We start from the raw sequence: 26,900 nt of genomic DNA on the forward strand, positions 1-26,900 counted from the left end.
TGTTCAGAATCACATCAGCTTCTCCCAGATCTTTCATATCAAAACTCTTTGATAGGAAAGACTTGACCTCATTGATCGCATCAATATTTGTGTCAAAAATCAGTATATCGTCTACATACAAACACAATATAATTTCTAAACCCCCACCATAGCAATAGTACACACATCTATCAGCCTCATTTATGACAAAGCCCACAGAAGTTAAAGTTCTGTCAAATTTCTCATGTCATTGCTTAGGCGCTTGTTTCAGACCATACAAAGACTTCAATAATTTGCACACTTTGCTTTCTTGACTCTTCACTACAAACCCGTCAGGCTGATCCATATAAATCTCCTCATCCAACTCACCATTCAGGAAAGCTGTCTTTACGTCCATCTGATGAACGATAAGACCATATGAGGCAGCCAGGGAAAGAAGTGCTCGAATAGTAGTCAGTCTAGCAACCCGTGAGTATGTGTCAAAGAAGTCTTCGCCTTCTTTTTGTGTGTAACCTTTGGCCACAAGCCGAGCCTTGTACTTTTCAATAGTACCATCAGACCTAAGCTTCTTCTTGAACACCCATTTACAACCCACAGGTTTACAACTATAGTGTCGCTCAATGAGTTCCCACGTACCATTAGATAGAATCGAGTCCATCTCATTTTGGACAGCTTTTTTCCAATCATCTGCATCTGGAGATGCATATGCCTAAGCAATGGTAGTGGGTGTGTCATCCACAAGGCACACAGTGAAGTCATCACTAAAAAATTTTGCAACCCTTTGTCTCTTGCTCCTCCGAGGAGCTTCACTGTCATCCTTCTCAAGGATTTTCTCATGCTCTACAGGTTGTTCAAAAGTCTCAGAAACAGTAGGAGCAACACGTTCAGGAGTTATCTCAGAAGAAAATCTAGAAGTGCTATGCATATCTTTCATTGGTAATATATTCTCAAAAAATGTTGCATCACGAGATTCCATAATACTATCAACATGCATATCAGGTACCTCAGATTTAACTACTAAAAATCTATAAGCTATACTCCTCTGAGCATATCCTATAAAGACACAATCCACTGTTTTAGGTCCCAACTTGCGCTTCTTGTTGATTGGAATATTGACCTTTGCCAAACATCTCCATGTGCGCAAGTAAGAAAGCGATGATTTTCTCCCCATCCATATCTCATATGGAGTCTGCTCTTTATTTCTATTAGGAACTCTATTCAGAACATGACTCGCAGTCAACAAAGCCTCCTGCCACCATGCTTTAGATAAACCACCAGTGTCTAATATGGTGTTAACCAAGTCAGTCAATGTGCGGTTCTTTGTCTCAGCAATCCCGTTAGACTCGGGTGAGCAGGGAGGCGTCCTCTTTGTGAATAATGCCATGTTCCTCACAGAATTCATCAAAGATTTTGGAAAAATATTCACCACCATGATCTGACCTTAAACATTTGATTTTTCTCTCTAGTTGATTTTCAACTTCGGTCTTATAGATTTTAAAGTAGTCTAGTGCTTCATCTTTAGTTTGCAACAATTAAACATAGCAAAATCTAGACGCATCATCAATCAAAGTCATGAAATATCTCTTTCCACCTTTTGTCAACACACCATTCATCTTGCACAGATCAGAATGTATGAGTTCAAGAGGTGCCAAGTTTCTCTCCTCAGCTGCCTTGTGAGGCTTTCGAGGCTATTTCGATTGCACATAATTATGACACTTTGAACCTTTGGCAATAGTAAGATTCGAAATTAAACACATGCTGGATAATTGAGACATCAAGCCAAAGTTAACGTGACATAAACGAGAGTGCCAAACAGTCGCATCATCATTAACAGCACCGCAAATATGGTTCACTGACTTATTACAAAAATCTACAAGGGAAAGGCGGAACAAGCCTTTGCAATCATAGCCTTTACCAACGAATTGTCCATGTTTCGACACGACTAATTTATTGGACTCTAACACTACCTTAAACCCGTCCTTGCATAGAAGGGAGCCGCTCACTATATTCTTGTTGATAGTTGGGACATGCTGCACGTTCTTCAGCTGCACGATCTTCCCCGAAGTAAACTTCAGATCTATCGTACCAACACCACGAACAGAAGCATGTGACCCGTTTCCCATCAGCACGCTTGAACCTTGGATGGCCTGATAAGAAGAAAACAAAGAGATATCAGCATACACATGAACATTAGCACCTGTATCAAACCACCAACTTATGGATTGAAATACTGAAAGAATAGTAGACAGATTACCGTACCCATCCTTAGTGCTTCTCAGAGTTGTCATGTTGACATCCTTGGATCCTACTGATCCATGATTAGGCTTTGCCTTGTGGTCAGCACGGTTTGGACAATCTCTTGCGAAGTGTCCCCCTTCACCGCACGTGAAGCAAGCACCTTTGACGTTTGTATTCTTCTTCTTCTTGAAGGTAGTAGTCTTGGCAGGCTTGTGGGCTGCATTCCTGTTCTTGCTGTGTGGGTGGTTCTTCTGCACCATGTTGGTGGTAGAAGTACCCTCGCCTCCTTTCTCAGAAGCATCCTTAGCCCGAGCTTTCTCCTCAACATCAAGAGATGCTATCAAATTTTCAACTGATATCTCCTGTCTCTTGTGTTTCAGAGCAGTGGCGAAGTTCCTCCATGAGGAGGGCAGCTTTGCAATTATGTATCCAGCCACAAACTTATCGGGTATAGGACATTTCAGGAGTTCGAGCTCTTTGACAAGAACTTGTACCTCATAAGCCTGTTCTACAACAGAATGGTTATTCACCATCTTGTAGTCATGAAAGCTCTCCATGATGTACAGTTCACTGCCCGCATCTGTTACATCATATTTAGCAACCAATGCATCCCACAGCTCTTTTGCATCTGTTATGTGCATGTACACATCAACCAGACGATCATGCAGAACACTAATCACGCATTCCACAAAGACATGATTGGCATCCGTGAGCTTTCTCCTCTCCATAGAAGAATGATCACCTGCTGGAATACCAAGTCTTGCTTCCCATACATGCAGTATAGTAAGCCAGAGATGGACCTTGACTTGCCATCTCTAGAAGTGCACACCGGTAAACTTGTCCGGCCTCAGTGCATCAGCAAAACCAAAACATGATAGCAGACAACATGATTAAACACTAAACTAAATAACAGCGTACGTACTGAGCGTTTGCCGTCAGGAAGGCGAGGAGCCGAATTTGGCGGACCATTCACGCGGACATCGCATGCCCGCGTATTTCGCCCCGGCCCCGGCCCTGGCCCGAGCCAGCCAGGCGAGGTGAGCGAGCGAGCGCATGTGGAGTTCCCTTTCTCTCCCCACACACATAGCTTGAAGAGGCATGGATGGCCTCACTATTTAAGTTAGCCATCCTCAACTTCCACAAGCAAGGTGGGACTAAAAGTTTGCACCACTCCTTCACTTCCTCGTGCTTATATGGGCCTTTGAGATTTATTTGGAATAGCTGAAATAATTAATGGGCCAAGCCCAAAATTCCAACAGTGTGCATTGTTTCCAAGATTATGAAACTACCATTGGGGGCTAAAGAGTTACATTTTATCTGCCCAGATCCAATCCTATCATTGTAATTAAATGATATGGCCATCTTGTGAAACTGCAAAATGAAACTGGGCATCTCTTTGGATGACATGGCACTCTTGGAACTACGAAACTTGGAATGGCCTAAAACCTTCAATTAAGTTTCACATGTAAATAATTATCCGCCACCTGCTAGAGCCAGAGTCACAAACTTACAATTGTCAATAGAGAATACTACTTCTAATTGCTATATAACATCATCTTTTTGGGCTATCAAGTCTCGATGTGCCAGGCAAATAATATGGTGGTTGGTTGTACGTATAGCCACGTTCGTGAACAATAAGATTGTGGATTCTTTTTCAAATTAAACAGGGATCGAATTAAGTAAGTGTAAGAATACCAAATGCACGGTATATTTTTCCAACCAGTGTTTGAGTAGTCTTATTAGTTCACTATACATTACTACAAAAAATAATTTACAGTGACCTTTTTAAAGCATCTCCGAAGCGGGCAGAAACTGTGTTGATGGAAGGTGGGAGAACATCATCGATATTCCGGAGTAAGTGATCATACGTAAGCCAACTTTTCCTAACTGATCGAGGACTGCAGTCCCCGTTTCCATGGCACATTGGTGTAGGGATTTGCGTTATTGCTAGCAGGCCGGGCACAGGCACTTCGTAAAAGTATGAACTCAAAAATATTATTAATACGGTTCGTACTTTCACATTGTTCAGCTATCTAAAAATAAAATTGCATCTCTTGATTTGCTATCCAGAAGTTGCATCTTTTAATTTGTTCACCATAAATTAAGAATAAGCCCTTGAGAAGTTGTTTAAGAGTAAGAATAACAATGTGAGTGATCATGAGCACAAATTTAATTTATCTCTTACAGAAAAACAATAGTCATAATGATGAAACCTCTCCTATCCCCAAGATGTGATGTGTGCCACATTCCTTGAAGGTAGAACATACTACCCACCGAGTACGAAACCTCAATGGTTGATAGCCTATCTTACAAGCGAAATGCCTGTCCAAGCTCTAGCTGCCTCACGGCCATGGCACGCTTTCACGTCATTGGCAGTGCTCGACAATAACAACGGTGCCATTGAAGTTGAAACAGTGCTCGATCTGTTTGAAGCCGGCCTCCTGCTACATCCTGAATGTAACTAAGAACGTGGAGGATTTAGTTCAACTCCAAGATTTGCAACTTACGCAATGTGCATAGTTTTTCTCCATTCAAACAGCTGTTGTTCTTGTCGCAGGGGATCACTGAAGGAACATCGAGCGCGCGCACAGGAAATGCACTGGACATACTTCCCCAGCTTTTTGGGGTTTCTTCTTCCTTTTATTTACCTACATGAAAGCCTACTGCACAACACGTGGCATGGTCACTAGGTTGTGTCGAGGAAGAGGAGCGGTGAGGCTTGCATTAATTTTCGGCTTGTAGCGTACTTGAGCCTGCTTGGAGACTTGTAGCCTACACTGTTGGAACATTTTGGATCAACTAGGAGTAGATCGAGGGGTTACTCACTAGTTCTTGGAGAAAGAACCGGCCCATAGTTGACGATGATGCTGATAGGGTGATGCCGAGAGCGGCGGTGGTGGTGACGTCGCTGTACAGGGGGTGTCGCGGTGCAGCGGCGGTCAGCGATGGGGCGCAGTGACATTCAGCAACGAGGATGTCCTGGTGAGGATGTTGGCGTCGATGGGCATCCCGTCACTGACAGCCCCCTCTCGAGATCGGGTTAGGGTGGACGGTGGGAATGGCGGCGATGAACCTCATTCAACGAGCCGCTAGTCCTCATCTTCTCTTTATACGGCTGCGCGACGGGGGCCCATAAGCCTCATCTTGGGCTGGGCGTCCCCGATCAGGATGCGAGTCAAGGGCCCAGTTTGCCGTTGGGCCAACTGGCGGAGATCAATACTAACATTCTCCCCCCTTGATCTCACCTTATACTTTTAAACTATTCAACTTGAACTTAACTCTTTACTATTTATTTACTTGCTTTGCTCTTGGTCCTCGTCTCATTGTAGATCGGTATGTAGGGCATGCCTTATCATGACAGTTATCACTTACTGTCAGATTAACAGTCACAATACATCTTTCTGTATTGAAACAAGACCTTAATCTTTCTTCGGGCCCTTTAGTAATCCAGAAATCATAGGCCTTCTGTAAAACCCATATCGACTTGGGTGGTAGGTCTTTGGTAAGCGGATCCGCAAGCACTTGCTCGATACTTTGATGCTCAATGCTTTCATATGATTATGGATTTTCAACTTTGCAACATATAACTCATCGTCAAAGTGTTTGGCAACACACTTGACATGTTGCCATAGGAGTGAAAATATTCGAATGGTATATTGTTGTTTTTCTACCATTATCAATTTCGGGTAAAGGTTTTCTCAACCATTTTGCTTGTCCTGTAGCCTCATATCATGCTAAACTTTGGGTACACGACCCACGATATCACAACTATTTTGCTTTTGGGGCTTTTCCACAATAAAACTCCAAGCGCAAGTGTTAGCTGCTACTGTAGGCTTCACTAAACATCTCGCCAAAACTTAATTCTTTTTACTCACAATCTTTTGAGAGTACATGTTCCTTTCTTACTTAGCATGAGGCTGACAATATTTTGCAAAATTGCAAAACATTCTATAACTCCATTCCAGTGATCTATTGCTGGACTGGACTTCTGCCAAAATGTCACGGATACTTGCGCTATGTCAGGGTAAATTCTTTTGAGCACTAATTTTGCTTCCAACAGCTGAAGCACATGGAACATTTTCCTTTTGATTGATCATATAATGGTTCCTAGAATCTTGAAAATTCCAAAACTATTACCCTTGACAATAGGACAGGCGTAGGCTTACTCGCATGCATACTATATATCTTTTAGAACTCTTTTTAAGTATGCTCTCTGCGATAGTTCTTAATACCCCTTTTCTTTTGTCCCAGTGAATTTCTATTTCTAGAGCGAATGATTTTTCACCAAGATTATCTTATCAAAACTAGAGGTCATAATAACCTTCTTTGAACTTTGCAGGAAAATAATTTTCCATCTTTAAACTTTGCATATTTGCAATTTGTCATCTTGACCTTTAATTAAAACCCAAAACTTTCTTTGTTCTCATAAAACTTTAGATACCACTATTCTGTGATCTGATTTCATCAGATGGTATCTCGATGTTCTTTTTATTCCACAACAAAAATCATTTAGTTATGTCATGTATATATACTTTCTTGTACAAATCTCCGTTAGGAGATATTGCTCCAGTATCCATCTGATGCAATCCTAAAAATAGTGTGACCAATGTCATTTTATGATTCTAAAAGAATCCTTTCATGAGATTCCATAAAATGTCTCACTATAACTTATTCTATTCTTTGCATAAATCTTTTGGCCACAAGTCATGCTTAACAACTTTCTATGTTCCCTTTGGAGTCACATTTTAATCTTGTAGACCTATTATAGCCTACTGTCTTGGCTCCGTTAGGAACTCACTCTATGTTCAACAAGTTTGAAACTTCTAGGTCTCTGGTCTCATGACATCTTCCATAGCTTATTGCCACTTTGATGAATGCGACACCTTAATTTCTTCCATTCATACAATGCCTTAACATATGTTTGACAATTGTAGTGCTTGAATCATAGAGTGAACATACGGTCCCACTTCTCTTCAAGCCGTAGTTCTCGGCATACTTTACTCCCCCTAGATTATCGCATCTATTGTAAAGATAGAATATCTTCAAGCTTTTGTTTGGGTTTAGTCTTTACAAGCCCCATATGGTGCTTTAAGCACCACCTTTTTTTCTTTTCAGTTGCTTTGAGGCTCAACTATCTTTTCTTCCTATTTGGAGCTGAAAACCCCCAAGAATTTCACTTATTTTTGTGATTGGGGTATCAATGTTATGACCGTTGTACTCCCTTTTTGATCCCTTTTCGGTCATATTCTTCTTTAATAGATCACTCTTGTTTTAAAAATGCATCTCATTTAACTTTGCGGGGAAATTCTCTCTAAATTTTAATCTTTCTTTTCTTTCTAATCTTTCTCCCCCTCGAAATATGGCACAAACTTTGCTGCCATAATTTCGAAGCTATTTTTAACACTTGTGAACGAGGATTCTTTCATTACTAGAACTTTATTCACATGACCAAGTCATACAAAATAATGGGAGTACCATTTCCTGTTCCTTTTGAAGAGCTCCTCGTAGTTCTTGATTTGTTGCACTTTCAAGAACTCATCAAGTTCTTCATTTTGTTATACTTTTGCAAGTCATGCTTGCAATCTTGGTTTACATACAACTTTTTTTTTGTCCTTCGATTCTTTTCAAGTCACTATCCAACATGCCACTATAGTAGTGTATGAGAATTGCAGGGATAACTTTAAAAGCTCCCCCAGACTTCTTTACTTTTATGTGATACTCAAGTAGCACATGAGCCATCACAACTTTTCCTGTCATGCAGGATATAAGTGACACAAGTGCCAAAAACTTTTCCGACATGCGGTATAAAACTTCAAAGGCATTTGCAACGCATGTTTAATTCAACGTTGGTCAAATTGTACGTGCGTCAAACTCATTTCAACCATTATCTTTACTGTTGAAGGACAAGATTACACAATATAGTGATAAAACTTTGGTCACAATGACTAAAACATGCACATATACTTTCTTTTCTGATTAAATCTTCCCATTGGTTCCAATTTAATCAGAAAATTTAACAAATTACAATATTCGCAAAACTTTAGTGAGAGAAACCAAAAACTTTTCGAAAACAGTTGCATCTCTTTTCCATATCAACTAAAAGTCAGAATGGAACAAGCACTTTTCTTTCTTATCCTCAACTATACAGCTGAGTAACATCAAAACTTTATCTATAGCATTGATCGGAATCAACTTTTGTCTATTAATTTCTCTCTACTTGGGAAGAATTGTATGTCTTAATTTAACATTGGTCAAAATTTAAACATACAATTTTCCTTTACTTTCAATTCTATATCACCGTTGGACAGAAATAGAACACATACAATTGTAAGAAACTTTGGTCATCGTCAACTTTGGTCAGAAAATGACAACATAATAAACTTTAATTTTTTTTTTCTTTTAAGAGCAAACTAATGCTCAACTTGACACTTGCAACGGCAAAATGGTGCCAAAAGGGTGCCAAAACATCTTTTCTTTGACATACAATAGTGGAAGCTTTTCTTAACCTTAAACTTAAAAGCACCTTTTTCCCACAGGGAAAAACACTTCTGATTCTATCTTTCATTATTGCAGCGGAGAACTTTTCTTTCTTTCATAAACTTTTCTGATTCTTTCTCTCTTCTCTGAAAAATTGATCACTTTGATGCAAAAAATTCAGAGATTTAACATTGAACTTAAAATCATAATGAAATTATAATATTGTTATCATCAACGTTGGTCAGAAAATAATAATACTATAATTAACTTCAAACCAATATCTTTCTTCTCTACTATTTAAATTGTCTCGTTGGTTCTAATTTAAAAAGAGGATGAAACTTTTACTTTGCAGCGGAAACATATAAAACATACTAATATTCAGAAGCAATATCATTATAAAACTTAACTGTTCTCTAAAACAAATTATCCTGTTGGTTCAAATTTGAATAGAGATCAAAACTAGTCAATATTCATTTGAAGAAATGCATTTGAAAAAGAATAAAACAATTTGCCCTGCTTGGGCCGGTTCAGCGCCTCTACGCTCGGCCCAGACCGAAATTGGCCCAAGGCCCAGCTCGCGCGCGGCGCTCACCCGCGCCCAGGCCGCAACCTGGGCCTGGGCCGAGAAAGCGGCGCCCCACATGGGCCAGGAGTTGGCCCGAAACCGCTCGGGCGTTCCTGGCCGTCGGATGTCATCCGACGGCCGCCCGTCAATTTCACTAGGGGAAAAACCCCACACTGGCAGCCGCACGGCAGCCGCCGCCCATGGCGACCGGCCACCTTGGCCGTCGGCGCCGGCGAGGGACGCCGCCGCTAGATCCAGTCCAGCCGCCTCCCCCCCCCCCCCCCCCCCCCCCGCGCCGTTCTTTCTCCTTCTCTCCCCATGGCGCGCACAGAGACGACAACAGAGGGACAGCCGCTAGGAAACAGCCGGACAGGGGTTTGGTGGCGGCGCCGCCGCAGACCCACTCGCCGTCGTGCGCATTCGCCCTCGCGCGAGTGCGCCGCCGTCGAGCGGCCTTGCTGCGGTGCCCAAGCCTGTCCACCGAGCAGCTGCTCGGGTTCACCTGTCCGCGTGATGACGGTAGTGCGCCAGAGATCCGGCGCCTCTGGGTGATCTTTCCCGCACGTCCACGGCCGGCAGCGAGGCCCAGGTGAGCTCCGCCGCCTCCCCGTTCTTTCTAGGGTTATCTTTCTTTGAATCTTCCAATTCAAGATTTCTTTATTCTTTCGATTCGTGACCAAATCCTTTCTTTGATTCTTTTCCCATCTCGATCTACTTGCTAGATCGGCTCTGGTACCATTGTTAGAATATTTTGGATCAACTAGGAGTAGATCGAGGGGTTACTCACTGGTTCTTGGAGAAAGAACCGGCCCATAGTTGACGATGATGCTGATAGGGTGATGCCGAGAGCGCCGGTGGTGGTGACGTCGTACAGGGGGTGTTGCGGTGCAGCGGCGGTCAGCGATGGGGCGCAGTGACGTTCGGCGACGAGGACGTCCTAGTGAGGACGTTGGCGTCGATGGGCATCCCATCGCTGACAGCCCCCTCTCGAGATCGGGTTAGGGTTTGGAAGGTGGGAACGGCGGCGATGAACCTCGTTCAACGAGCCGCTAGTCCCCATCTCCTCTTTATAGGGCTGCACGACGGGGGCCCATCAGCCTCATCTTGGGCTAGGCGTCCCCGATCAGAATGTGAGTCAAGGGCCCAGTTTGCTGTTGGGCCAACTGGCGGAGATCAATACTAACATACCCAAGTTCCACCTTTATTTAGTCTCCATCATTGACTTCTCGCAAAGCTAAATTCATAGAGGCAAGTGTCAATACTGAAGAGCAATTCAGATCTTTTTTCAAGTGGAAATGGAGGCACCCGGAAGGCTCTTATTATAGATTGAGGAGCTCATTATTACTAAAATATGCATATGCATCTCTGGAATATGCACCTATGAAGTATGCCATTGTTGATTATCAGTGGGTCACTGGGTTTTCTATGAAAGTTATGGTGGACACCCGTGCTGTATCCTGATATGACATCGGTTTCAGAATGCAGTGCATTGACATGGGTACAGATATCAAAGTATGTTTCTGCCCTTGGCAATTGGCATAGAAAAAGAACTATCAAAAACGTCCATCATGGTTGCCCTACAGCGATGTCTTTTACTCTTTTAGGTAGAAGGCTGCAGTACGATACAACTCACTTGTAATACACCGTGCAAAAGATAAATGGCAAAGCCTTAAGTACATGAACTTGCTACACTGACGCATGATGAACAAGACAAACCATTTCTTCATATGAGAACATCAACCAGAAGACAATTTCATATTTTTTAACTATACAGTCCTCCATCATTAAATTGACAAACTGTTACTAAGACCCATTTGGATCACTTAGGGCTAGATTTTAGTCCGGACTAAACTTTAGGTGACTAAACTTTAGCCCGCCAGTTTGGATCTATGAACGAAACTTTAGGTGAGATATATAGAAATATAGAAATGTCATTTTTACCCTTGGATTATACTATTGTTATGCCTACACACACAGCGAGGAGTAGTTTGGTCTTTTCATAGTTCACGGGTTGGTTTAGTCCAAACTAGATGGGTTTTGAGGACTAACGGACTAAACTTTAATTGAGGTGTAACTAGACTTTAGTCTACATTTTAATGCACCTATTTGGATCACATAATGGACTAAACTTTAGGTCTAAAGTTTAGTCCATGGATCCAAATGGAGGCTAAAGCCCAGAGAGCCATTTCTCCCATTTAATTTGTGATCATATTATTCTCCACTTGACATATGTTAGAGCTTGATAATGACATGGTTATACTAAATTATGATGCCATCTTGCATGTCCATAAAAGATACTACCTCATTGTTCGTTGGAACTAATCTATTAGCTCCAACGAACGGATGCTCTGCTTCAGTTAGCAGACACCAGAATCATTTTTTTTAGAACTTGCCTTCACTCGTGTTTCATTAGGAAGGGAGTTTTGGTCCAGAGGACCTATTCACACCAACTATATGCAGCGCAAGGATTAGCTAAACCGGTCCTAACTCACACAAGAAACTATTTCAAGAAAGGAATTTGCGACCTCGACCCCTCCGCTCCAAGGAACAGTCGTCTCGCAGATTACGCTGAATCTGAACGTTCTATCACACCCCAAAATTTGATTTAAGACATGAATATCTTTTTAAATATTTTATCCAAAATCTAAATCGTCTGAGAATTATCCATATTTTGCTGTCATTTACTCTCAATTTCCTAGAGCAAATTCAGTATTTTTCAAAATTCCTGAAAATATCTTTTCTTGAGTTCCAATTATTTTAGTTGGACTCATCACCACTACAGGAAACAGTTTATTTGCCGAGTGCAACTAGCAATCTGCAAAGCGAGAAAAACACTCGGCAAAAGCTTTGCCGAGTGCCACATTCGGCATAGTTCACTCGGCCTCGATTTAAACAACACTCTTTCCTAAGTGCTTTTTGTCGGGCACACGACAAAAATGTTGTTTTCTGCCCAATGGAACGCACTCGACAAACATGAAAATACTCGGCAAATAGCTGATTTCTGGTAGTGCATGTTCCAAAATATTTATGAGATTTTTTTCTCAGAATTTCGGAATGATTTTGTATACTTCTCTTGATTCAAAATGCATAATCTAGATATTTCTTCATTTGCTTTCAAATTGATAAAAATAAATATCTAAAAAAGAAGAATACAAAAAATCTATGGTGCCAAGCCCAGCCCAGCTAGGGCCAACCCGGCCCATTTGCAGCTCGCGCGCGGATGAGGCCGTGAACAGCATGACCACCGCATTCTTGGCATGTCGTGCCGCGGCCACCCTTGCCGTGCAGCTATCTAGGGCCACACTAGACACTAGAATCCGCATTCTCTATTGGAAATAATCCAGGTCAGGCACGCGATTTGGAGTTGATCCATCACAGAAGACAGAATATTTTTTTATTATGTTGGAACAATTGTTCTAACTTCACATTAAAATTGTTCCGCATTCAAAAAAATTGTTCCATAATAAAATCATCCAAACATATTCAAGTGTGACGGTCTCTATTTCGTGACATTGTTGGTGATTATTACATTATAACATCACTATATGTTGGAACTTGATCCTATTATACATATAGTTATCCATATATAGTTATCCATTCGGCCTTTTCTTTTAAAAGCCAAGATTCTAGGAAGGACAACCATTATAGCATTTAGTCCACTAAATCTGGCTATAACCTGCTAAACACCGTAATGGCAGCCTTGCCACTAAATGTCTTAGCCGGTGATTTAAAACCATGTTAAAAACCAGGTGTGGCAGTCTCCCACAACCTGATTATGGACCCCGAGAGCACCCAAGGCATCACTACCTTTGTGTCAAACATATAGTTATGTAGTCTATACCTGGAATTCCTCTCTTTCCATACCTGGAACCGAAACACAAGGACAACAAAGGAGTCGTAAGCCCTTCCAGAATCGGCTGCAAGGCATTTACGAGATGTAGTCCACCAGTAAGCGAAGCCAAACTCTGTTGCGCTAGGAACTGGGTGTTGCGATTTGCGAACCCAGAGATAGGAGCAAGCTGCAAGGCATTTACGAGATGTTGTCCACCAGTCAGCGAAGCCAAACTCTGTTGCGCTAGAAACCAGGTGTTGCGAACCTAGAGGTAGGAGCAAACGATGCCACACCTCTCTACTGTAAGAGCACTAAACAAGTAGATGGTCCACGGTTTCAGAGTGCTGGCCACAAAGATTGCATCTGTCATAGTCCTAAAGGTTTTGTTTGAAGCGACAGTGTGGATTTGCACGGGTTTTCCCTTTGGATTTGGCACCTACTGAGGGGGATTAGGGTAGAGCAGTTATGGAAGGACGAGGGGGGGGGATTGGGGTCAAGGTTGAGGGTACCGTTCTTTGACCCTGAAAGACCGATCTCATCTCGAAAATGTGGAGTTATGTTCATCCCTGTCTTGTAAAAACCTATCGCAAAACCGTATCCCGTTCCTCGACCCCGTCCCTCAACCCCATCGACCCGAATCTTTGTGAGTATGGATGTGACTAAGGGAGGCAAGTTGTCGGGTTGGGCCATTGGGGTTGGGCCTCCCTTCTAAACCCCTTTCCTCCTTTTGTTTCTGTATTACAGTCACGTACTACTGAAGAGCAGTTTAGATCTTTTTTCAAGTTGAAAGGCAACAGGATGGTTTATCAAAGGTTGAGGAGCTCAGTACTAAAATATTCCTAAGCATCTCGTCGTCTAGAATATGCCCCACGTGCTCTCCTGTGCTTCGGTTGTTGTTGTCGTCTTCGCTCCGGCGCTCACGCCTGCTGAAATGCTTAATGAAAAGATATGCAAATCCTCTTGCGTAATTCGATAGGAAGAACTCACTTATAAATAGACCGTGCAAAAGATAAAATCTCAAGGTCTAAGTACATGGACCCAAATACGATGACGCAGCATGAACAGGACAAAACGTTTCGTCACATGAGAAAGACATTTCATATTTTTTTCAACTATACAGTCCTCCATCATGCTTTGTCAGATTAACAACTGCAGGACTTACTAAAGCGCACATAGTACTAATTAAGAGCCATTTGTCCCACTTAATTTGTGTTCATATTGTTCGCCACTTGACATCAAGAGCAGCCGGTTTAATTTTGTTTTGCAGTCCGGCCATGACGACGTCTAGCAGGAGCTGGTGGTGGAGAGGCGCCGCCCTGAAGCGCGAGGACGAGCAGCAGGTAGCCGCGGCGGCCGGGCCGCCGCCCTTCCGGAGCGTCGCGCTCGTCGTCGGCTCCACCAGCTTGGTGGGCACCTCCCTCGTCGACATGCTCCCGCTCCCGGGCACCCCGGGCGGGCCGTGGAAGGTGTACGCCCTCTCCCGCCGGCCTCCTCCGCCATGGTCCCCGCCGCCGCCGGCCTCCGTCACCCACTTCCACGTCGACCTCTCCGACTCCGGCGCCGTCGCCGAGGCCCTCGCGCCCTGGCCGACGTCACCCACGTCTTCTACGCAGCCTGGTCCCCGCGCGCCACCGAGGCGCAGAACCGGGAGGTGAACTCCGCCATGCTCCGCAACGTCCTCGCCGTCGTCGTCCCCAGCTGCCCCGCCCTCGCCCACGTCTCCCTCCAGACCGGGACCAAGCACTACATGGGCCCGCCGGAGGCCTTCGGCCGGACCGCGGCGCTGGACCTGCCATACACCGAGGACATGCCGCGCCTCGACTGGCCCAACTTCTACTACAACCAGGAGGACCTGCTCTTCGACGCCCTCGCCCGGCGCGGCGGCGGCGAGGGTGCCGCCGTCAGCTGGTCCGTGCACCGCCCCAACCTCATCTTGGGCTTGTCGCCCCGGAGCGCCATGAACATCGTCTGCAGCCTGTGCGTGTACGCCGCCATCTGCCGCAAGGAGGGCGTTCCGCTGCGGTGGCCGGGATCGCTTGGGACATGGGAGGGGTTTAGCAGCGCATCCGACGCGGACCTCGTCGCCGAGCAGCAGATCTGGGCGGCCGTCGACCCCATGGCCAAGAACGAGGCCTTCAACTGCAGCAACGGGGACGTCTACAGGTGGCGGCAGCAGCTGTGGCCGATACTGGCTGGGCGTTTCGGGTTGGAGTGGGTAGGTTACGAGGGGGAAGAGAAGCGGGTGAAGGTCTCGGACGCCATGGCCGGGAAGGAGGCCGTGTGGGCGGAGATCGTCGAGGAGAAGCAGCTCGTGCCGACGCAGCTCCACGAGGTGGCTAACTGGTGGTTTGTCGATGCCTTGTTCAGTGTCAAATTGGAGTTTCTGGATAGCATGAACAAGAGCAAGGAGCACGGGTTCTTTGGCTTCCGGAAGACCGGAACACCGTCAAATCATTCAACTCATGGATTGACAGGATGAAAGCATACAACATTGTTCACTGATTGATGCTTTGGTTAATTAGCCTCTGCGCTGTCGATCAGCGTCTCGTCCACGCCGTTTGTTTGTTGTTAATGACGATCGTCATGTTCAGGTTTCCTCTTGGATCCAGTTTCATGTAATAAAGGACACGGTGGTGTTCGTGACGAAGGTGAGGAATCCGATCTCTAGCTATCTACACTCTACTCCACTGACATGATCCATGTACCATCCTCCGGGCCTAATTAAGAATGTCATTGCAATATCTCCATACTTGATAGATGTCTATTTTGCTGTCAACGCTCCAGATGGTTGGTGACTGGTTCACATTTTGAGTAATTATCCAAAGTTGTAGCACTAGCACCCACCCTATATATGTAGTATAAAAATGGAGGAAAAAGTTTGGAGGTTGTTGGAGAAAGTTTTTGTCTTTGTTTGCCGAGTGCCAAAGCAGACACTCAGCAAAGTTTCTAGAATGCCGAGTGCCCGGGCAATAACACTCGGCATTCAAAGACCTTTGCCGAGTGCCCCTAGCTGGCACTAGGCGAAGCAAGGTTTGGCGAGTGTCAACTAGCTGGTACTCGGCAAAAAATAACGGTAACGGTCGTGGTAACGTGGGAACGTTCGTGGCAACGGGGTAACGGTCATGGCAACGGGCGTGTGCGGTGCACGTGACAGTGTTTGCCGAGTGTCCTCCTCTGTGAGGACACTCGGCAAACAATAACGGTCGTGAAGGCTAACGGTCGTGTGCGGGCGTGTGTGGTGCACGTGATGCTGTTTGCCGAGTGTCTTTTTTAGACACTCGGCAAAGATGGGCTTTGCCGAGTGCCGACAGGCCAGCACTCGGCAAAGAGGGGGTTTGCCGAGTGCCATATGGTCGGCACGCGGCAAAGATTTGTTCCGCCGAGGGTCAGTCGTTCACCGAGTGCGTTTTGGTAGGCACTCGGCAAATAGTACCTTTGCCGAGTGCTCGAGATTCTGCACTCGGCAAAGACCCTGGCACTTGTCATACGTCGGTTTTCCGGTAGTGGTACCATCCTCCGGGCCTAATTAAGAATGTCATCGCAATATCTCCATACTTGATAGATGTCTATTTTGCTGTCAACGCTCCAGATGGTTGGTGACTGGTTCACATTTTGAGTAATTATCCAAAGTTGTAGCACTAGCACCCACCCTATATATGTAGAGCATGCCAGCCAGCACTTTTTTCCACATAAGATAACACCAGGACAAAATAATAGGCAAGCTAAAAACAGGGAAGTGTCATCAGCAAGTTATATCAAATAGGAAAGAGAGGCACGCCAAGGAGTTCGTCCATAGCAAGTTATATCAATTGATTGGTGTGGGTACTATGTATGCGACTACATATATGGTCTAGTAGAATGCGGGAAAGAAACTTCGGAGGATGCCAGAGTATGTCCATACCGTTCTCAACTACATTCAATTAATTATACTAACATGGTGAATTAATATATATCAATATTTTCAAATATGGTAGATATCGCAAATCTACAATGCTGCTTTCGATGTTGATCGGATTAACACTGTGTGCGAGCAGCTTGCAGGATTCATTGTGAAGGAGATTCTGGATCCTAGAGGCGAGTTCTACTATGACGAACACATCAATAGAGCTTCCTCTTCAAACTCTTGAGGGACTAGTAACTGCAGTATAAACATGACTTGTATATTTATAAATATTTCTAAACGTGATGTCGTGTTGTTTGTATATTTGTATATATATTGTAATTGCTAGCTAACTTAATTAAATTCTTGCCTTTGATTTTTAGATAATTTTGAATATTCTTTGAACTCTAACACGACTGATGGACGTATACATATAGTACTGTATAGCTCGATCAGGTACGCATAGCAATTCTCAAAGAATAAACAAAACAAATAAAAAAGAAATTTGCGATAAATGGGGAAACTCTTTGGTACCGGTTGGAACCAACCGGTACCAAAGAGGCTGCACGCTTACATCAGCGTGGCAGCCTCAAAGAAACCGGTTGGTTTTTCCAACCGGTACCTATGGCTGCCAAAGGCACCGGCTGAATTACCCGGTATCCTAGACCCGAGCCAATGGTCTCGGTTTGGGGGTACCGGTTGGAAAATCGATACCTATGACCTTCTTCAACTGGTTCTGAAGGCCTGTTTCCCAGTAGTGCAAGTTATGACCTTTCTTTTCTTTTCTCACTTTTGGCATACTACTAAAGGGGATTGGATTGCTCTTTTCTCTAACTTTGAGGCTGACTCAACTATGGTTCTGTTCTGATTCCAAAAGAACCAAATGCAATAAGCCTGAAGAAGTTCAGACCTTTTAGCCTCCTTAATTGCAGCTTGAAAATTTTTCTAGGGCTATGAACAATAGGTTGACCAAGCTGTGTGACAGGCTCATCTCTTCTGACCAGTCTAACATTATCAAAGGTAGATATATACTCGAAAGCGTGGCGTCTGCCTATGAAATTATTCATGAGGTACAAAATAACAAAATTGTGGTATCATTATTTTTAAGTGTGGTGTCTGCCTATGATAGAGTAAGCTGGGATTTCTTAGATGAGATGTTAACGTCTCGGGGCTTCGGTGAGAAGTGGATTGGCTGGATGAGAAATGTGGTGAGGGACGGATCTTTATGCATTAGACTCAATGATGAGGGTAGTGCATACTTTAAGACTGGTAAATGATTAAGGCAAAGAGATCCCCTCTCCTGCTTCTCTTCAATCTTGTGGCTGATGTTTTCACTAAAATGCTTACAGCTAGCAATATGTTGATGATACTGTGCTCTTCCTTGGAAAAAAATCTGGGTAAGGCTAGAAATTTTAAATGGATCCTAACCTGTTTTAAACAGCTGGGATGAAAATAAATTATGAGAAGAGTGATATATATGATTGGTGAGGGTTTAGATGAAGATGAGATTAATCTCTTTACCAACCTTGCTGCAAGGTTGGTAGTTTCCCCATTACTTACCTAGGGGTGCCTTTATATTTTACAATGCTGAGAAGGGAAGATATACAACCTGTTCTTTTTTGGAAGAGGACTACGACGGGCAAGCTGCCAGCCTGAACAATATATTATAAGGTGTGGCAAACTACAAATTACATCAGCAACTGCTAGCGCAGCCTATGAACAAATGATTTGGAGTTCCTCGATAGCATGAACACGTGCAAGGAGCACGGTTCCTTGGCTTCCGGAACGCCGTCAAATCATTCAACTCATTGATTGACAGGATGAAAGCTTACAACATTGTTCCCTGATTGATGCATATGATGTTTTGGTTTAGCTTCTGCGTTGTCGATCGGCGTCTCCTTCATGTGCACGCCTTTTATTTGTTGTTAATGACCATCGTCATGTTCAGGTTCCCTCTTGGATCCAGTTTAATTTCTTTACTTCCTTTCGATTTTGCATCACTATATATTAATGTGTATGACTATTTAGTTTCGTGTTGTAGTATCCTGTATTGTGGAATGAATAAGAACAAACATGATTTCGCCAGCAGTAATTGGACTAAATAGGAGAAAAAGATGGGTTGGCGAAGACGCCAAATGTTTTGCCTTGCATGCTAGAACCCGAGGTTTTTTTCTTCCACGAATTAAATAAACACGTCAATAGCTTACCTTAGCCATTGATCTTCAAGTTGGTTTAATGGAAGGTGAGATGCGCTTAACTCTTAGATTGAATGGCCCACACTACTACAAAAACTAATTAACCAAGGCGCTCTGAAAATGCCTCGGAGGCGGGCATATTAAAAAACTGCCTCAGTTAATGCCTGCGATTAACTTTGGTGGTCATGTTTTATTAACCGAGACGGTTAAAAAAACTGCCTCACAAAATAGATTAACCGAGACGGTTGTCTTATTTATCGAGGCGGTTTTCTTAACTACCTCGGTTAATTATTTATGGAGGCGGACATGTATAAGGCATCTGCCTAAAAAAATTAGGCCTAGCCCAAGCCCACTAGCACTTCCAGCGTATAAAAGAAAGCAAACCTTAAATCATTCAACTCCCTCCCTCACTCCGCATCCACCTCTCTCACACTCGCCTCCTCTCTCTCACTTGCCCTCCTCTCTCTCTCTCTCTCTCTCTCTCTCTCTCTCTCTCTCTCTCACACGACCTCCTCCCCCTGGAGGTGCGGCGCCCGGCCCCCCACTCCGGTGGCGGCGGCGCCCAGGCCCGGCCCCAACTCCGACGGCGGCAGCGTGCGGGGCTCAGCCCCCTCCGCCGGTGGCTGCGGCGTACGGTCCCGGTACCCTCCTCCAGCGGCGGCGGCGTGGAGGGCAGCGGCCCCCAGCGATGGCGCAGTGCCCAGCCCCCTCCTCTAGTCGCGGCGGTGCGAGCCAGCGTGGAGGGCGGCGGAGCGGCAGCGGCCCAGAGCGGCGGAGCAGGGTGGCGACAGATCTCCTCTACTTTGAGCTCGACCGGCGCTCGGGGAGGTCAGATCCAGCCCTGGCGCAGGCAGATCCGACGACGGAGCACGGAGGCGGCCCGGAGTAGGGGCGCGGTGGAGCGGGGCGTTGGCGGCGGAGCGGGGCGCGGCGGCGACGCTCGATGGGCTTGGCGGGCTGGCGGGCTTTTTCTCTCTTTTTTTTAAAATTTTTTCGATTAATTGAGGCGGGCAGCAAAAACTGCCTCCGTAAATCATCTATTAACCGCGACCCTATGACCGAGGCGTTTGGTGTTGACCGCCTCGGAAAATAGATTTTGACCACCTCGGAAAATAGTTATTGTAGTAGTGCCACAACATGTCCTAATCACTACTATAGAACAAACTATTCCGAACGTCCCATCACCACTAGTTTTATACGCCCAACGGTGATAGTCTATCACCATCGGTTTCTAATGGACCCGACGGTGATAATGAATATCACTGACGAGACATATTACGAACCGGTGGTAAGGTTCGATGGGCATCACCACCAGTTCAAAATATGACCTAGCTATAATAGTCCGCTATATATATCACTGCCGGGTAGAATCATGAACCGACGGTGATAGTTGTTGCCACTTTTTAATTGTGTTCCTCTCGATACTTATCTCCCTCTTCCTCTCCCTCCCTTAACTTCTCTCAATCACTCATCCTTATCTCTTCCCTGTCTCTCCTCCCGCATCCTTCTCCCCCACCATCATTGCCTCCCTCATCCTCCTCCCCTGCCACCACCGCCTTCCCACTCCTCCCTGCTACCACCACTTCCCCTTCTCTTCCCAATCCTCCTCCCCTGCCGCCACCGCCTTCCCACTCCTCCCTGCCACCACCACTTCCCCTTCTCTTCCCACCGTTGTTGTCTCCCCGCCGCTACTGCCTCCTGCCCTCCTCTGACCCACTGCTGCCTCATCTCCTCCTCCCTCCATGGCGGCGTGACACGAAACAGTGAACAGGCGGCGACGCGGAGATGGGCTAGTGTGTCGCAAAGACGAACGCGCTGCAGAGTGCACGTGGCGGAGGCCGCAGCGCGGTGCAGTGTCCCATTTTTCTTTTTTTTTCTGAGAAGTGTATCACCACCGGGTCTAGAACCGGTAGTGATAGCTCAACTCATCACCATCGGCCTTGATCCAACAGAGCTCAGAACCGGTGCTGATGAGGTTTGTTTACCCGGCGGTGATGGGTATTCGTGCAGTGGTGAATCTTATCCGACTGCTCAACAATTGACATGTCAAACTGTCAACCGCCTCCACGAGCTGATCAATACCATTTAGGAAGCTAATGTGTGATGGATTTGTCGTCCGGACGACATCCACTCCAATGTTGATTGGACCCACTTCCTCATCATTGTAAGCCTTCATCTTGTAGATTGATGTAATAAAGGACACGGCGGTGTTCAGGAAGGTGAGGAATCTGAGCTCTAGCTATCCACACTCTAGTCTACTAATATGATCCATGTACCATCCTCCAGGCCTAATTAAAAATACCTTCACAATATCTTCAATACCATCGTGGTATCCACATACTTAATGTCTATTTTACTATCAAAGCTCCAGGTGGTTAGTGACTGGTTCACAGTTCGAGTAATTATCCAATGTTTTGTAGCACCCACGCAACAGTTCCTCGAAGATGGTATATAATGGCATAGCCATGTCCACACTATGTAGAGCATGCCAGCCACCACTTTTTTCCACTTTTGAGAACACCAGGACCAGGGGCGGAGCCAGAATTTGATCATTGGGGGGGGGGCCAAGTAGTAATTGAGGGGGCCAACAGTCTTGCCGTAGGCTGCAGCTGGGATGAATTCCACCTTTGATAATGGTGCTACGGGAGCATTAGGGGGGGCCAGGCCCCTGCCCCCCCCCCCCCCTTGTCTCCGCCCCTGACCGGGACAAAATAATAGGCAAGCTAAAAACGGGGAAGTTTTGTGAGCAAGTTATATCAAGTTGGAAACAGAGGCACCAGGAGTTCATCCATATCTAGCGATGAAGACTATTGTGTGCTAACTCAGACAATGTGTCATGAGACCAAGCAAGAGCAGCTGTGTAGTTCTAGCTGAAGTTTAGTAGCACTAATCAACACTCGTCATGGGTATGTGAAAGGTTCAGTATCCTCGCCAGGTGCCGCCTTTAGCTACTCTTGATCATCATAGAGATACGCTGTTTCCATTGTGTAAAAATATTTGTTCGGATTTGTTGATGGTATAGTTACTAGCATTACACTATATAATATGGTACTATACTGTCTTACCATGTCACAATAACCACCTCAGTGTGGAAACTGCACTGAGATCAAAATTAGTACTCCCTTCGCTCCAAATTATGTCATTTTACTATGTATCTAGATTTGCTAATGATGACCTATAATTTGGAATGGAAGGAGTACGACACATGTAAGATATATAACACTATCAAATTGATTTTCGGAGCTTACCGAGAGCATGTGTTCATGGAAAAAGGTTACGAGATCATTACAATGATAATCTACAGCTTCACACATGCTTCCTACTACTTCCTGACATTTCCTTCAATTGTGTTGTACTACCTGATTTATCTAGTTGTTGCGTCGATGGTCCTGCCTATCTGTTCTCACTTATCGGATGCTTCGTAATATGTCACTAATCACTTGAAACTCATTAGTACATTGTTTAAAAAAGATAAGTCAACAAGAGTATAACATATTAACTTCCTAGCTGCCAATAATATTTTCAAAGTAGCACTGCATTAGTACATTGTTTCGAAGTATCAGTGGTCTTTAGATGGTTAAAGACAGGCCTGAGGGCGCAGATCAGCCCAAGGGCAGTAGCGTGCTACTGGTCAGGTGGTGACGTGGTGTTTGTAAAGGATTTTCCTTTTTGCGCCAAACTTTTTAAGTGCTTGGAGAGTCTTGACTTTTTGAGTGATTATTGTCTAGTACATGCACGTACATGTACCGTGTCTCATCATTGTGAGCGATCCAATATTTTAAGTTGTAAACGCATACCACCAGTATATTAGAGAGCCAAATATAACGTAGGTAGGATATGAGAACTACGAGTGTTTCTACCAAGTCCATAGGAAAAGGAGGCAGCAGCAATCCAGATCAAGTAGCTGTCATCACAGCTGCCCCAACTGGTACTGCACTCTGCACCAGGCTGTAGCTCTGAGCTGCGGAGCTTTTCTAGTCATGGAGAGCTCCCATCTTACCGGCGTACTAGTAGAAGAGCCAAGCGAGCTATAAGCTCTTGCAGCACGGACAGACGACGAACAACTCAACTTTCATGAGACAGGAATAGGACAGAGAAACAGACATGCAAGCAATGCATGACGCGAATGTGGCATCATTGTGTTGTCTCAAGTACCTGATCCCTTATGTGATGAGCTTTGTTCAATTGATTATATATAAATTTAGGTTTTTGCTAAAATAAATTGGACCATTTGTTATTGTTCGATAGAAAATCTCGTTCATTGTTAGATGGTTGACGGAAACTATACGTTGAGGTTAAAACATATTCAAAGATTACATATCAATAAAACCATTGTTCAATGCAAAGAAATGGTTTCTAAATTGAAGATTTGGTTACCAAGAGATTGAAGAAGGACCGGGATGGACGACTAGAGAGGGGGGGGGAGTGAATGGGATACCTTTAAAAAAAATCTCCTTGATGAGAACAAGGCATGTGTCCCAATTCAACTCAACACGTCTCTCTCTTCTAACCGCCAAAGTGACACAAGTCAACTTATGACGTGCTCACCCTAAGAACGGTTAGGCAAAACTCGATGCAAAGCGGAAGCAAGCGAAAAACAATTTACTCGAGCAAATCACGATTCAGAGTGGAAGCACAGATAAATCAAAAAGGCATAAGCTTGACACAAGGTAGATGAAAAGCATAGCGATCGACTTGAGCAAAGTTACCAACGAAAAGCTTCACTTAAGCAAGCGGTTGATGATTCAACAAAGAGTAGCACAACTTAAAACTAAACAGAAGCAAAGCTTCACTAAAAAGCCAATTAAAAGTCTCACCAAAAAAAATCTAGAGCTACTCACTGTAAAAGAGTCATTTTAAATAAGCATGCAAAGACTGACTATTTGAGCCAATTAACACAAATTAATTAAGCATGCCAATAACCAATAGTGACAATTAGCAAAACAAAAGATAATCAATTAGTTTAGTTATGGAAGAGGGAGAAAGAGGAATAAATATACCTCTGGCTTCCACGTGAACTGAATTCACTGCTTTTTTTTTGGGAAACCGGGATTATATTTCATAGAAGCTTCTGATAATTTACATTCCATAACTTACAAAGATGATTCTGAAAGTAAAACAAATCACGACCAAATCTTTGCAAGTTTCTCCCGGTTGTTCCCGTCGCCGACGGTCGAACCTGCCGCCCGTGAAGCCGATCACCTTCCCGACGAAGAACATTGTAAATTTCCAGAGGCACCAAGAGCAGCACGTCAGTAACTCCAACATGCATTGTGAACATTGAACAGACAAGCCAATCATCGCCGGATAGCAGGGGATCTGGCGCCTCAATCACCAACAGCCCCGGCTCGCCGAACGACGAGTCGCTCAGAAGGGAAAGAAAACCACCAGAAGCGATGGGAAAAGATAACCAACCCAATTTCTCAGCTAGTTGGTAGAGCCTACACTAACCCGTACACACGAGAAGGTGGAGGAAAAACCTCTCAAGAGAAATCCTGGCACCACCAGAGCCCCCTTGGAGGTACAAAACACCAGTAGCAAAGTCATCTTCACCACCGGTAAAGCCATCTTGAGTCCTCTGCACTCCATTCAATCTGTCAAGGGATGCAGGGTCGACGAACTATAAACCCACAGAGAATTCGATCACCGGCGCAAAGGGAAGCATCAAAGAAAACATCACCGGTAACAAAACCTCCGCATATGACACCATCAGCAAGCTTGCACAAACAACGGTCACCACAAGAACCTGCCACTCCAGCAAAACCAACGGCAGAGAAACTCGACACAACAAACCTCCGTAGCGCTGTCACCGAAACCACCTGCACAGACGCCAACAGAGCCGCCATGGAGGGATCCAAAACTGGTGACCGGCAACGCCATCACCAGGAAATCTAACCCTACTCTAACCCTAGCAAACTATAGTAGTAATAGAGGTTATTCACACCAGCTACCAAAATCGCAAGATTCCCTTCCCTCCGGCGACCGAAGGGCCACTGGAGGCGAAGGAAATCCAGCGAGATCGGCGCTAGGAAGGAAAATCGCCTCTGTTTCGCCTCTGAAACTGTAGCAAGGGGAAAGAGAGGTCAACTGAATTCACTGCTGGGCAGCTTGCCCCGTCGCAGCCCAGCTGCTCGAGCTAGCACCGGGCTGATTGTGTTGTGCTGGCCCGATGGCTGTGTTGCTGGCCTGCTGCGCTTGGGCTGCGTCAGCCCCTCCCACGCTGGGCCACGAGTGGGCCGTGGGCGCTGAGCCGGCCTGCTCCGCTTGCGCGTGTTCCGCGCGTGCGCAGCGAGCGCCGTTGCCCTGTCTGTGGGCTGGTTCTCGCGGCCGCCGCCAGGTGCGCTGCAGCGAGCGCCGGCGCTTTTTTTATATTTTTAAAAAATCAAAATTTCAAAAATATATGTCCTTTTTGAAAAATTTCAAAAATACCCCTGGTCGCCTCCATAGGGCGACAGGCCCTAAGTGTAATTTTTTTCTTCAAATTTGCAACGAGGTCCCTGACAAAAAAAAAGGGGCCTGTCGCCCCCCCACGGGCGACAGGGGGCCTGTCGCCCCCCCCTCGGGCGACCACTGGGCCCCGCCCACGGGCGCGGCAGGGGGGCTGTCGCCCCCGGGCGACCGGGGTACTCCCCCTTATATAAGCATGCACCCCTCACTCCCTTTTCATTTGAGCCCGAAAATTCCACCAAAAATCCAGAAAAAAAGAGAGGGGTGAGGAGAAGGGAAGTGGCGAAGCCGTGCCGGATTCATCACTTGTGATCTGCAGGTTAGTACATTTAGTTTATATATTTTTCCATTGGTATTGTAGAGTAATTTAATTTAATTAGTGCTATAGTAGAACCATTTAAGTAGGAGTTTAATGATACTTTAGTTTTTAGTTACGTAGTTGTAAATTAGTTTAGAAAATTAGTACTACGCATTTATTATTACAACTGCAGTACTATTAGAGACGTGTTTATAAATTAATTATGATTTAGAATAGAATTTGGTATATGCAGTATAAAATTTGAGTGTCATCACGTAGTTATGAATACTTATACGTTGTAGTTGAATTTCATACTTAGTTTTTACGGATTATTGAATAAGGTAGTGAAGTAAAGAGTATAACTCGATAAATATTCTGTGATATACAGATATGTCGAGTAAGATGTAGTTTCAAGTATTTTATGGTGACTACAATATTTTGTATGGGTCAAATGGAGTAGATGTTTCTGCCTTTAAGTGCACATCTAGCGCCATAGATAAACCTCTGGAAAAGAGTTTTGGTTCCATATGTAAGTGGCTGCAGCGTGGGTTCGGTGTTTATCCGTTGACACATGTGATCACCGTCCAGTCTCTTGTTAATTGGGAGGTAGAAAGTGATTCATGGGAATTGATGATGATACACAGCACTGATGACTGGCAGAAGTACATGCAAGCAGCTCTAGAGCGTGGGTGGCCTCAGGCCATTCTTGTTCAAATCCGGGAGAAGACACAAAATGAAATCCAACATGGTGCAGATCAAGCAACTCCGAGTATTCGAAGAGAGACTAATTATGTTGAGCAAGATGAGTCAGAATTGACAGAGAACCAAAACATGGGACCACATGGCCTTGCTGATGAGGGAGAGAGGATACATAGCATTGTGGATGAGATGGAGGCAGAAGACCAAACCGCAATAGAGATGGAAGAATATGAGGGCTCATCTGATGACGAGCAGTACTCATTGCCAAAAGAGTGGAAGGAGCATGGTTT

At 44.8% G+C, this 26,900-nt stretch overlaps 1 pseudogene; it reads left to right on the top strand.

The window, feature by feature from the left end:
• Window positions 1–14,365: 14,365 nt before the first annotated feature.
• Window positions 14,366–15,593, top strand: LOC120645481 (annotated as a pseudogene).
• Window positions 15,594–26,900: the final 11,307 nt, after the last annotated feature.

The sequence above is a fragment of the Panicum virgatum genome, chromosome 8K, assembly GCF_016808335.1.
Source record: "Panicum virgatum strain AP13 chromosome 8K, P.virgatum_v5, whole genome shotgun sequence".
NCBI classification, from domain to species: domain Eukaryota; kingdom Viridiplantae; phylum Streptophyta; class Magnoliopsida; order Poales; family Poaceae; genus Panicum; species Panicum virgatum.